The sequence below is a fragment of the Monodelphis domestica genome, chromosome 8, assembly GCF_027887165.1.
Source record: "Monodelphis domestica isolate mMonDom1 chromosome 8, mMonDom1.pri, whole genome shotgun sequence".
Lineage (NCBI taxonomy): Eukaryota > Metazoa > Chordata > Mammalia > Didelphimorphia > Didelphidae > Monodelphis > Monodelphis domestica.
Window position 1 is genome coordinate 94,942,518 of NC_077234.1, and position 13,752 is coordinate 94,956,269.

Genomic DNA, 13,752 nt, shown 5'->3' on the forward strand with positions numbered 1-13,752 from the left:
AATGGCATATCAGGTCAGTGGTTATAAATTATATAAATAGGGCTTATTTTTATTTTTAAATTATAGGAAATTTTAAATACTAAAGATATAATGGATATTAAGGGACTTAGAGGACATTCAGAAGTCATTAGGTTCACCCTGTTTATTTTACAGATGAGGATAATTTTGACCCTGGGCGGGGGAATAGCTTGCTCTGAGTGGTATGTAAATTGTTAAGTCATGATTCAAACATATCCATTCTATTTCAGTAAAATGCATTTTGTTGCTTCCAATAATTTATCTTCATTGAATTTCCGAATGTTTGCAAAGGACATTTGAATTGTGGGAAGAAAGCACTTTGATTTGGTTTTTAGAGCAAGGAAGATATAATAACTAGACAAGATGATCAATTTAGCCTCAATTAAATCATGTTTTGAGTGAATACCTTCAAATTTGTACCAGCTACATTAATCGGTTTCTCCTAGTTTAAACCATATTTGCTACTAGTATAACTCCTACTTTCCTGTTTCATGAAATGGGTGAAAGCTACTCAGCTAATCATTTTCACATTCTGCCAATTGAATAATTATTTTTATGATTTTGCTTTTATTTTATTTTTGATTGCTTTAAACTGCAATTTCCAATACTTTATAATTGATCATATGAAATAAAGTATTCTAATTATGACATATTTAAAGAAATAGGTATGTCTAAAGTTTTATCCCTTACACAGCTTAATTTAAGCTCTTACCATAAAAATTAAATATAATAGTTTTACGCTTCCTACCAAAAAAAAATTAAAAATAATAATAGTTTTAATTTTTTATAAGGATTCCTTTACGCTGCAGTGAGCTAGTTGGTTGTTGAAAAGGTTTTTTGTTGTTTGTTTTTTCCTATTAGAAATTTGCTTGGGAGGGGGAAAAAAAGCTATTCTTTGAGCCCATTAGTGGGTGCTTTAATGTGTGTTCAATTGAATTGTTTTAATTCTGTTTAAGAATATATAATATCTTTAGTCCTTTGTGTTACTGGGGCCCATAAATTTCATCAGGAGGCCCATATTTTAGGGCAGAATGAAGAAACAGTAAATAAAGATGTCAGTGTCACAGTAGAAATGAAGAAAGAGGAGGGATGGACAAAGAACAAAGAAGAGTAGAGAGTGAGAAAGATGTCTACTGAGCCCAGTACTAGTGCCACCAACAACAGTTAGTTGCGTTAAGGTTAGTGGCACCATGCCATATTGATTCTTTGGTAAATCTAGTGGTAGAAAACATCTTTAAAATAACTCCAATTAGTTAAGCTATTCTGTCAACCAGAAATTTGTCATTTTAATCCTTTGCTTATATAATAATTATTAGTAGTCATTGGCATTCAGATGAAAGATCTTAAAGTGCCTTCTAAATCATCAAAGAGTAAATGATATAGTTTGTATTGTATGCTATGTCTAATTATTTAAAAATTGGGGGTCTGAATATAGTATAGTCTAAATTTACTATTATCGTGGATATATTTTAACCCGAATTTTAAAAAAATGATACGGAGTAACAGAACTCAGGTGTATTTTTTTTTTTAAATATAGAGTTGAATCTAAAACTTGGTTCAGTATAAAAATTTTACATTTTTCATAGTCCTTCAAACCTGTGACTTGGCTTGATTTTATTGATACTTATGGACTGAGTGTTTTTAACAGTATTAGGTGTGTCAAAACTTTTTTCAAAATTGTAATTCATTGATGTGTTTTTTAAGTTATCTCCATTGTTAGTAGAAGTAATGGTGTAAGCATCAGACATTGTTAATGTTAAAGATAAATGCTAGCTAATAAGTGCCCTAGTAATTTGTAAAAGATGTTTGATGTGTAGACCATATTTCTTACTTGATTGTATTTGTGAATGCAAAAAAAAATTCACCAGAATATATGGAGAGAAGTGAGCTGTTTTCAATGAATGAAACACCATTGTGGTATTTTCATTTGATGTCATTACTGTTTTAAGCAGAACTTTGGAACTTGAAGGACTTTTGGATCTTTTCTTTCGATTTCCTTCTTTCTCAGATACAAATCTGAGACGAGCATTTACTGAGACAAGGCCATATAACTAGACATTGGCAGAATTAGGAACTCTATACCAGCATGGTAGTATAGTGCCTTTCCTAAGTACAAAACTCTGGGATTATGTTATAACAAAAGACAGCCTAGTAAACTGCCTGGGAAATGCTCAATAGACCATACTTTGAGAAACAGATCTCAACTATTTAAGGTTTCCACTTCTTTCAAGAAATATTCCCACCATTTCAGCTTTCAGGATATGTCTATGTATTTTGCAGTATGTAATTAAGAATGGTGAAAACTATGTTTCTTCAGCTTCAAATATTTGTAGAAATGTTGAATGGAAGACAACTGGAGTCCAAAAGTATTACTAATTTACTTTCATTTTCTAAATGAAGAATTACAAATAAAAACTTAAGGTTACTTCTCATTTACTGTAATCCTCAAAACTACTGATTTTTGAGCTCTGTTTTAGGTATTTCAGTGCTGAATCAGTATGGATTTTTCAAATTCCTGTTCATGAAGCTCATTTTCTCTTGTCAATATAATGATGAACTTGATTGACTAAAATGTCCCTTGTAATTCTAAATGCCCAGACCTAGAGGCACAAGTCGGTAGTCTTTGCTGCTAGAGGCTGAGTGAATGAAGCTGGTGGCTTGCTTGAGTTTAGGAGACTGAGTTGCAGGACTGCTAAAGATTACATTTATATACTAAACATGGCACCAGTACCCTGAGCCTGTGGAGTGGAAGGCATTAAGCAGGGTAACCTGGGCTAGTGATTGAGACTGACTCTCATAACAACCATCCCAAAGTCAGCTCTAAATCTTGAGCTTGTGTCTGCCATTCTTTGAATTGTCAGAAGCAGATTGACATGAAAGCACTAACAGTTGAGAATATTTTGAATTGGATTTAAGAAAGAGAAGTGAAAGAAATTTTTAACATTGTTAGAAGATCTACTACACCTTTTTAAAAAATGTGCTGATTCTCAAATGGCATTATTGCCCTATAATTTTAGAAAATGCCACTTTATTTGATATTTTTAATAAAATCTGATGCATTTAAAGTGACTTGATTTATAGATATTTGAATTAAAAACCATTTTGGAGATGATAATCATGAAGTGATAGAACTTGTATTGCTAAACATTTTAACAAAACTAAATATTTGAGTTCCATTCCTTATATCTTAACTGAAACAGTTCCATTCCTTATATCTTAACTGAAACAATATAGGTAATTTGAGAAAATGTAGACCTTATTAGCCTACACATTCTCCATACTTCCTTGTTTTCAAACAAAAGATATTACAAGGAAGAAATCGAAATGCTTAGTGTACTTTATCTCAGATCTTGATTCTTAGCATCAATGACTTTTAAGCCTTGAAACAATTATTTCTTGTTTATATATAAAGATAGTTAATTACTTGAGGTCTATTTATTTTGAGCTCAATTTTAGGCTTTATCCTGAAGATTATAATGCATTTATAAAGTTTATTTCTGTGGTCAAACCCAGATTTTATTGACTATGCTTCCTTAGTTACATGTCATAGTAACTTTTGGCATTCATCTTACTAATAAATATTCTCATTCTTTCTCCTCCTTATCTTCTCTCAACTCTCTTTCCTATACTGGTTTTCACTAATTTCTTTTTCAGATATATTTTAATTTTCAGACACTGCATATGGCTGTGTCAAAATAACAGTGAAGGTAGAGGGAAGCAGGAGAAAGCGATTCTGATGGTTTTAAGAATCCCAGAATTAAAACTATCGAATTAAAACTACCAGAATTAAATTTATGAATTTAGCCAAACTAGTTTGGCCACTGTTTTGTGTCTGATCTGGCTTGATGGAACCCAAATCTGATTGATAGATTCTATAAACTTTTCCGAGAGTGGCCCTTTTATAGAGGGAAGTTGGTTTCTATGCTTATAACTGTTGACCTTAGATTATTCCTTAGGACCTTGGAAATCAAAACCATCGAATAAGACTTTTTTCAGTTTAACAGTTGAATATGTACATGTATACTTTTTCTTTTCATCCTTTAATCTATTATCATTTTAGTGGATGCTAAGAAATATCTGATCAAAACATTTTTTGACCTATAAATCACAACCTACCTCATGTCATCTTGTTACTCTTACCCGGAATTCTTAAGCATGTTATCCTCATATAATTCCTCTCTAGGGACTCATCTCCCAACTGGGCCTACCTTGTTAGTCTTTTAATATGTCTCTGCAGTACTGGTTAGCACTCAGGGTCTCTGTCACCTCTTTCTAGCAACATGATTGACCCTCCTTTTGATCTTAGGCATTCTTGATGATAAATGTTACACCACTTCTGCAGGAAAATTATTGTTGATGATTTGCTTTTAGAGGGTATACTTCTACCCACTACTTCTTTCTGTTGCTTTTTGGATAATTTTCATCCTGTTGAAATCATGTTGTTATGTGACTTGAAGTTATATGGCATCACTGGAATGTTCATTGGTGCTAAATGGCCTTGATATGCTGCTTTTGAGTACTAATGTAAAAATTGAGGAAGAAATCATATAATTGCCTTTGTGTTCTTCTAATATCTAGTAACATATTATGACAACAATAATCTTAATTTTTATTTTTAAAAGAATGAGAGTATCATACAATGGTATACAGGGTATTTTTATTTCAGATCCTGTGACAAATGAAAAGTCACTACTGTAAGTGTAGAGGTAACTTACCAGTGTTTTATTGCTAGCAAATTGATACCCTTATCTGGGAGAAGATTCAGTTTGTTGTTAAGTACATTTGCATATCATTTCTCCATATAGCCTGAGTTGTTATGGTTTATACAAAAAACACTTTAAAAATTGTGCACTGGACTCTGAAGACAAGGATATAAAGACTGTCTTCATGTATTCCAAATATTGTCTTTTCTTGATTATGAAGATAGGCGGCATGATGATTGTTTGAAAGGGTGCGATATTTTTTGCTTGCCCAATGGCAAAACTGAAGTTGCCAAGAAACTCATTTAGAATTTAATGGAAAGAAAGTTGACTAAAAAAACTCTCAAAATAGAGTAGGTAGCCCCAAAGGTATTGGCTTTTCCTTGCCTGAAGTCCTCTAATTGAAAGCTAAATGAACCTTTTTGGATTGACTGGGCTAGATGGGCTTTGAGGTTCTTTCCAATCCTGAGAATCTGAGTTGTTCTTTCCAATCCTGAAAATCTACAAATTATTAACCCTTTAGTTGGGGAGAGATAACACTTACATGTTGATTTGTCTAGGCTTTATCACCCATATCTTATGTGTAAAACTAAGAGAGTTTGCAATATAGAAGTAAGATAAGGTTCCTCATTTCTATTTCAGTATATTTTTTAGATAAAGGCTCAGTAGGAAATTTTTTATTCTTACATTACTTGAATATAACTTTGCTGCTTTCAAATTCTTTAAATTTTATTACATGTTGGTAAACTTCTACATTTTAATGACAGAAATTTTATTTTTAAGAAGTTATTTTGTTAAAAAGTTTGTTGAATATATTTTAGCACTTTTTAAGATGTTAGTATGAAGTGTGGTTATTTGTAATACGTCGCAGTGCACTTCATTTTGATGAACATGTTGTGGGTTTATGAAGGCCAAAAAACCAATTTTTAAAAATTGTTTCATAGTTGTGGTTTTTAGAGGAAAAAATTTAGAGAAAAAAATCTTTCTTGATTAACTTTGGGAAAATAAATAAGAGGTATGAATTTTGTTAGTAACTTTCTGGTTGGTGAGTTTAGTTTCAAAGTGTTTTGTTTTTCCAACTACAGTCTTTGATATATTTAATAGCTAGAGTTGTGTCAAAATATTTATGTAATAACATAGTTCAGTTTTAATTTGCATGGCATAAAAAGTTCATTTTTCTTTGATCCCTCACTTGAACCAGGTAGGTTCTTATGGATCAAAGACTAAATATTATCTCTCTAAATATTCTCTCTCATATTTGCAGTAGAAAGGAAAACATAAATCTATTCCAATCTGATTTCTGTTATGATCTTAGAACAGAGGATGATTTCAAACCAGTATTTTGGTTAATTTTTTTTTTGTTAAGAATAGGGCCACATTTTCCCCATTCATATAAGGCTTATTGCTACAGAAATGTGACCTTGAGTCTCTTAATTCCTCTGCCAGTAGAATATAAGCTCTAGAAGGTCCTATCAAGCTGAGAAAGCTTTGCACTTGGGGCCCAATGGATTCTGAGTCTGTCAGAGAGATCAGCCAAGCTCATTGACATGGCAGGGAACTTCTTAGCTTCAGCAACTCTTCTAGGTCATTGGGTCAAGTCTTAGGGACTTTGTTCTCTGATGAAGCAAACAAAAGTGTCCATGTCTGCAAAGTCACAGACTTCTAAACGTTTAAAGTGTTAACTGAACCTAGTGATTGTCCAACAGTAGTAAATGGAATATCATACATATTCTTTTATTTATTAAAATAGGGTAACATTCATTAAATTATAAGAGCAAAGAAAAATCAAAGTCATAGCAAAAATGTTAAAGATGCAAAAGGAAAAAAAACAAGAATGATCAGCTAAGTTAATTGAGATGAACTGTCATTGAAGGAATTGGTTTGACTGAGTTCAAAGATGATCATTCTACAAAAAGTTGTACTTATAGGATTTTTTTCCATTAGATTACCATCTGTTAGATTTTATTCAGAGGGTGGTTTGGAGCAAGCAAACTGTCAAGTTTTGTGTGATTTAGTTATTCTGGTGCTGGTAGTTCACACTATTAGAAAGGTAGCTCCAGCGCTTTTTCATTTTTTGGCTGGATTTTGTCTTTTCTGCTACTAACAATTTCTTGGTTTTGTGCATCTGTTTTAAACTTTGTTTTCCCTCTCCTTTATATATACTTTATTGTGTTGGTCAGAGCAATAGAATGAAGATAATCTATGAAGTCTTAGTAGCAGTGTCTTCTTTGTTAGCTAATGGTTCTAAGATTTGAAGTTGTTGAGTAACTAGGGAATGATTTGCCTTTGATAAATTCCTTTTATAATCTCTTTTTGCATTGAAATTTTTCTTAGAAAATGAAGAAAAATCTTTCAATATGCTGTTGCTCCATAATCTTGGAAACACTGTAGTAGTTTAGACACTGAACCCCTAAATTACTCTAATGGAAAAAGCTACTTTAAAATTCTTTAGGAAGGTGTCCACTTATATATACTTATGAAGCAGGGTTGTGTTTTTTTTTTTTTTTGCCCCAGATCTTAGGAACTTGGGATTTTTCTATCCTAGGCTTTTTTGGTGGTACTTTTCAAGGTTTTCATATGTGGGTTTACAGAGTGAGTGGTGGGAAGGACTCACTAGTGACTTGAAAATTATTTTAACTAAAATCAGTTTTCTGATTGTCTTGCACCACTTAAGTATACACTAGATAGTGAAAAATGTTAATTTAAAATACCAAATTTTGTAATACAGTTTAAGACAGTAGTTTCAGCAAATGTTAAAAAAATTTTGTTGCCTTTTGAAAGACTAGATATGGAAGAAAATTCACTTAAAATGTATACAAGCATAAAAGCAAAGAAAATAATTTCACTTTTTTTTAGTTCAAAAAATTCATTCCCTTTGAAAACTATAACTATAAAGAGTATAGTGCTGAGTGGATTAGACAATCTAGAATTTAATAAAGTGGAGTGTTGCTTTTGACTTGTTGCTTCTTGTTTGACTGTTAGAATGTCTTCCCTGCCCCCCATAAGCAGATAAAGATTAACCCAAGCAGAGCTCTACCTATAGTATATTTAGAAATGGGAAAAACATTTAGTGACTTATATAAAATATAATGCTTCAGTGTTGATGAGATAAAGCTTTTGGCTCTGTCCTTGGGCATTTTCCCCCTTGTAGATCCTTAGCTTTTTCATGGGATTCCTTTTTTCTTCAAGTATATACTAAAGCAATTTATTTATATTTCACCTCATGAAATGTAATGGGAGAGTATCTTCCATAAATTACTCAAAGCAAGGTAATTATTTTAGATATTAACTTTAAAGCACCTTAAAAATGCCAAGTAGAAATTGCAAAGTTTTTTTAGGTAATTTAAAGCCTAGTTTATTTTATATTTGGTAAAAAATTGCATCATCCTTGGAAGAGAGTTTTCCCTATATTCTCTAAAGGCTAAGACATTAGTAAATGTTAAAAGTTTTCCCTTTCTTTATAAGGAAGTTTTATCATTTTGTTTTAGATAGCATATGCTTTACAAAATGCTTGATTGCCAAGACATTAACTTTTCCTCTTTTTCTTATTCCATCTGTTTCTTCATACTTGATGGACTTCTGCCCTTGTGACTTACTTTTTTCCCCCCTCCTGGACCTCAGTGATCATTTCTTTTGACAGTTTGAGGGAGTTTTCCATAATTATGGTTGGATTCCAGACCAAAGTGCTCTAGAATCAATAAGGATTGAGTGATAGCTGTCTTAATGGTTTTGTGGTAGGGGAGTGGAGAAATGATCTGCTTTAGAATTTAGATTTGACCATCCAGATTTGTGAAAAACATATTGTGGTTGAATTGGCAAGTTCAAATTAAACAAGTCATGAGTAAAAGTGGTCATTTTAACAAGTAATGTTGCTTACATTGTTTAAATGTTTAAATAATTAGCACTTTGTCCTCTCTTTTGGGAATAGGATAGTATATTGTATCTTTTCAGTCCTGCTCTTACCACTCCTCTTTCTCCTCATGACTCAAGTATCTTCGAAGTCTCTCCCTTATCTTCTTGCTCTCTTCAGTCCTTCATTGCATTTCTGTTGTTTAGAATTACTGACCTAAGTGTGAAACCTCCTTTCTTCTTATCCTTGTCCAGTCTAGTCATGTCCTAGGCTAATTCTACATCTGTTCTCTCCCTTCCCCCTTTAAACCTGTCTTCCTACTCTGTTGTATGGAATCTCTGTTCTATTATGAATGTTCTGTATATTTACCTTTTCCATGAGTATTCCTTCCACTTTCTTGCTTTAATTGATGCTTGACTTATTTAGACTCTATTAGGTCTATCCTGTTCTTTTCTACTCCATTGATACTTCCAAAGCATGTTCTGTCTATACTTGTTAAGAAGTATACTCACAGTACAATTATTTCATTTTCTGCAACTGTTATTTGGGTGCCTACCTTCCTGGATAACTCAACTGCTTTCTTTAAACCCTGTTGGCATAATATCATCTTCAGTGACTTTAAGATCAACACAGGATTTTTCTTTTAACACTCTAGTTTCAGATACTCCTTTATTTTGTCCATCCACATGAATAGCCCTAGAGTTATGACTGAGATTCTCTGGAGTCTGTATATTAATTTATAATTATTAGTAAAGGTTGGGGGGTGGGGGAGGAGAGATCATATGATCACCTGGCTGCCCTAATTATTCTCTGCTTTACCTGTACTATGTCAGCTCTTCTTGAAGTGGCTGGCTGTGAGATAAGCCAGTGTGTCCTCAAGTGTTAAATGCATCATAGAAGGGAAAGAGCACAATGAGTGTCCAGCCAGCGAGAGAACTTCATTTGTTCCTTCTCCTGGGACTCTGGTTGGATAGGCTTTACCAGGATCCATATCTGAGTCCTGCCTTTTTGCCATGCCACCTCAGGGTAGCTCAGGGACTTCTGCAAGACCCCTTCCCATACTCCAGGATGCCAGAATTACAAGTAGTCAGAAGGTGAGGCTGATACTGATCAAATAAGGATGGAAAAAGGGGTTACAATTTATATTAAATTCACACAAATCTTACTATGGGAACCTAACCCCATAAGCAGATAAAAGTTTACCAAAATATGTTGTCTATTATGGAGAGAAGAGAGTCTTCCACCATTTGTATAAAATGAAATTATTCATGTTGAGAGCAATGAGCAATCTTGCTCTGACTTTATTCCTAGTCAGTATTTCTCTTGCAGCTTTTTTGGTGAGCCCCTTTTATCTAATTTTACAAAGCAATTTCTTATTTGTACTTCACCATACCAACTTTATCATGAGAACATGTCTTCAGTAACTTCAAAGTAAAGGCATGCTTTTAGCTATTAAAAGACAAAATATCTGTGAAATGGAAAGTACAAAATTACTTAGGAAATTTTAAGCCTGGTTTATGTTATACTCAATTTCCACCTGAGTCTCTTGGAGGAATCTCTAATAATACAATTTGGCAAAAGGAAAGAATCACTGAAACATCCATTTCTAGCCACATATTCTATCTTTTTTCTTACTACCATTTTGTTACTCCAATTTTAATTTGCAGTTCATTGAATCATAACATAGGTGAGAGAACAGGGATACTCTGAGATTAAGTAATTTGCCTGTTTTCTTTTGTGTTATCCCGACCTATTTGATTTCTGTTCAACCTGAATTCCATCCATTGTCAGCTATTTCAAGTATGTTCTTGTTATCATCCTAGAATACTTTACTCTCCTTGACTTTATATGTCATATTGATGTGATTCTGATAAACTGAATCCTAGACAAACTATACCATCATCTTTCCCCTTCTTTACTTTTGTTCTCATGTTGTGAAGTGTTTCTGGGGAAAGTCATGTAATAACACCAATTGTGATTCTATTATATGTATTTGTACTTTTAGTGATCACTATATGCAAACATAAATTAATGCTTTTAGTTGTCCTAAAGCTGTTCTCTGTGGTTTATTCTTGATCTTTCCCTTCCTTTACTTTTTTGCCCTATTGGACTGTTGACTTCTTCCTTTATTTCTGTTTTCTTGGTTTTCTTTGCATTCCTCTTATGGCAGAGATTCATTGATGTCTTTTCCCATCTCCAAATGAAGGCACATCCTCAAGGTTCTGGCCTTTATTCCTTGTTTTCTCCAAATTCCCCTTTGCCTGGCTCATCTCTTCATTGCTTTCACTTCTCATCTCAGGAATCAGTGGATTCCTGAATCTGTTTTTCTAAAATTGACCTTTATCAGCATTCAGAACAATATTTACAACTGTCTTTTAGTTCTCTTCACCAGAGTGCTTCTTACCAGCATCTTAATCTTAGCATATCCAAAAGCCAAATTTTTATTCCAAATTGGCTGTTTCTCTTGACTTTCTTATTTTTGTAGGTGCCATCACTATTTTCTCATTCACCTATGCTTAAAACTTTGGCCTTATTAAAGCTCCTTTATTTGCTCTCAATCAGTAATTAGTACTATTAGTTTTACTTCCTCAGGGTTTCTTTTATGTTCTCTGCTAGTTGTACTTTAGACTCTTTTTGCTTTGACTTTTGAGATAGATTTTTAGTCCTTTTCAATACTCTCAGTATTTTCTTCCCCAAATCATCTTAGATGCTAAAGTAAACCCCTAAAGCAGAGTTTTGATTAAATCAAACACCTTTCTATAGAATAAAGTCTTAATTCTTTATTTTATCATTTGAAGTTGAAGCTTTATTTTATTTATATACCAAATATTATTTTATTTACCAATTTTTCTGGTTGTTTTCTCCCACTGTTGCTCTTCATTCATCCTGTTCTTTAGACGAACTGGACTATTTGTTCTTCCACAAATATTCACTGTGTTTTCTTGCCTCTTTATCTCTGTGCCATTTTTGCTATTTGGAATGGCTTCCCTCATCTTTTGTTCAAAATTTTGCCCATCCTCTGAGGCTCAGCTCAGTTGCATCTAAATTCTCTTTCCTTCTGGTTGAAAGTATTCTTTTTCCTTTGAACTTCTATAATACTATATACTTCTGTTAGGGCACTTAGTATATTCCAAATTATCTTACAGTTATCTTCATATATATATATATGTTCTCCCCTGTAGGATTGTAAGTACCTTTTATTAACTTGCACCTTGTCTTTTATTTATTTATTCATTTATTTATTGTTTGTGTTCTCTGTGACTCTTACCACAAGTGTCTTAAATATAACAGATGCTTAATGCTTGTTTGAATTCAATTATGAAAAATTGCCCAAGTCCTATAAAATAAAACCAGTTAAACAAGTGAATTTATTTGTGGCTTATTTGCTACACGTTTCAGAAAACTTAACAAAAAGGGATTTATGTCCAATACTCCTTGACTTATATGTAACTGGTCTTTTAAAAAGTACTTTATAATTTTGAGGTTTGTGGAAAAGATTCAGTCATATCTTATCTTCTTGTCTTGAGATGTGACTTAATATTGCCTGAACTTGACCAGATTTGCCAAAAAAATAATTCTGTAAGAACCCATTTTGCCCAATTAGCTTAATGAGGAGTTCATTCTCTAGAAGTTGGAGTATATGTTTTATGCTTCTTCCTTTCTTAAACGACAACTAATAGGGATAATTCCCGTTAAAATAATTTGTTGCTAACTAGTACTTCTTATGAACTTGCTTCTGTAAGAGATTCCTTATGTCAGGTATGACCTTTAGAGTAAGTCCTCAATTGAATCCTCAGACTGCTGATAAAGTATTAAGTTATGAGGAAATGGAATCATGGTTTCTTCTAAATGTTTCTAAAATCCTTTACATTTCACTTTAGAATCCATATTTTTATTCATTTAGAGATGAGTACATTTTCTCTGGAAATTCTCAGTTCTACAATTAAAGATGCTAACCAGGGAGAAGCTTGAAAATTATTCTGCTTCCTTATCTATATATATTAATTTTTATCACCATCTTTCTAACCCATGATTTAGTAAAGTATTTTGCTTTACTAACTTTAAGCAAAATATTTTCCTGAGGTCTGAGAAATAAAAGATTTTTCTTTCTTTAAATATGAGACCTTCCTTTTAATTTCCTACTGAGTTGATACTGTATTAAGCAGAAGCCAACATGTATTTGCCACCATTTGGATAATGTGGATAATGTGTACGAAGAGTTGATGGTAATTGCCTGAGAATTTATTATAATCACTTTCCATTGGATGGACTCAAACTTTTTTTTTTAAGAAATTATATTAGAAGCCATTTCTTTTATAGAACTGGGTTGCATCCCCACAGTTACAGAGGCAACATGCAATGGCAGCAGAGTAGTTGGCGTTAGAGTCTTATCTTTGATACATCCTGACTCTTTGAACCTAGGCAAAGCTGAAACTCACTGGTTCTCAGCACCTCTCTAAGACTGTAAGGCACAGATGTGTTGTCAGCTTTCAATGAAAGCAAAGGAATATCATTTTTGCCTTAGTTCCCTAGATCAATGAAATGTTGCAAAACAGTCTCTATCCTTTATCCATAGTCATGAATTCTGTTTACTTGTGAGAGCTTAAGAAAATGAGGGCATACACATGTATTTCCCAGGTATTTTAAATCATTTTTTGATTTTTTTGGAGGGCATGAAGGGCAATAGAAAGAAAAAAAGATTAGTCTAAGACTACTCTTTAGCTGAGTATAGTCTACTGGATAATTGCCTTTTTAATTTTAGCCATTTGAAATTAAATGCAGTGAAACACTGCTAGCTCATATGCCACTAGTTTGGCATTTGTTCTGATGCTCTAAGATGTTTTACCTTTAAGAATTAAAGCAAAATTTAGCCAGTTATGGAAATACGATCGCAAACAATGTCTATTGGCTAGAACAAACAGTTTTTAGGCACCTGATAAACTTTAGATAGTAATTGCAATGGAAACAGTACTGCTAAAACTTTTAAAAATATGATATTTAAAACAAATTTTTTCAGTTCATTAAAGTTTGCTAAAGACTTTTCTTAAGTGATGCCCAGTGAATTACAGATAAATGCACACACGTTTATATATAATGAAAATAATTAAAACTTAATTTCTTAAAATTTTCCTATGATGGGAAAACAGTACTCATTTATTTGTTCAAACTTAACTTAAACTTGTT

General features: G+C 32.7%; 1 protein-coding gene across 8 annotated transcripts in view; it reads left to right on the plus strand.

Annotated features, from left to right (window-relative positions):
* Positions 1–13,752, plus strand: part of TSC22D1 (TSC22 domain family member 1) — a 149,992-nt gene that overhangs the window by 36,543 nt on the left and 99,697 nt on the right. Inside the window, exon 2 of one of the 8 annotated variants that reach the window (XM_016425032.2) lies at positions 1–12,854. This exon is cut by the window's left edge and continues 21,254 nt beyond it. The exons of the other annotated variants lie outside the window; for them this stretch is intronic. The gene's annotated coding sequence lies outside the window, so the exon portion shown is untranslated. Of the gene's footprint in view, positions 12,855–13,752 lie in introns of those variants that run through there. 8 annotated transcript variants of the gene reach the window in all.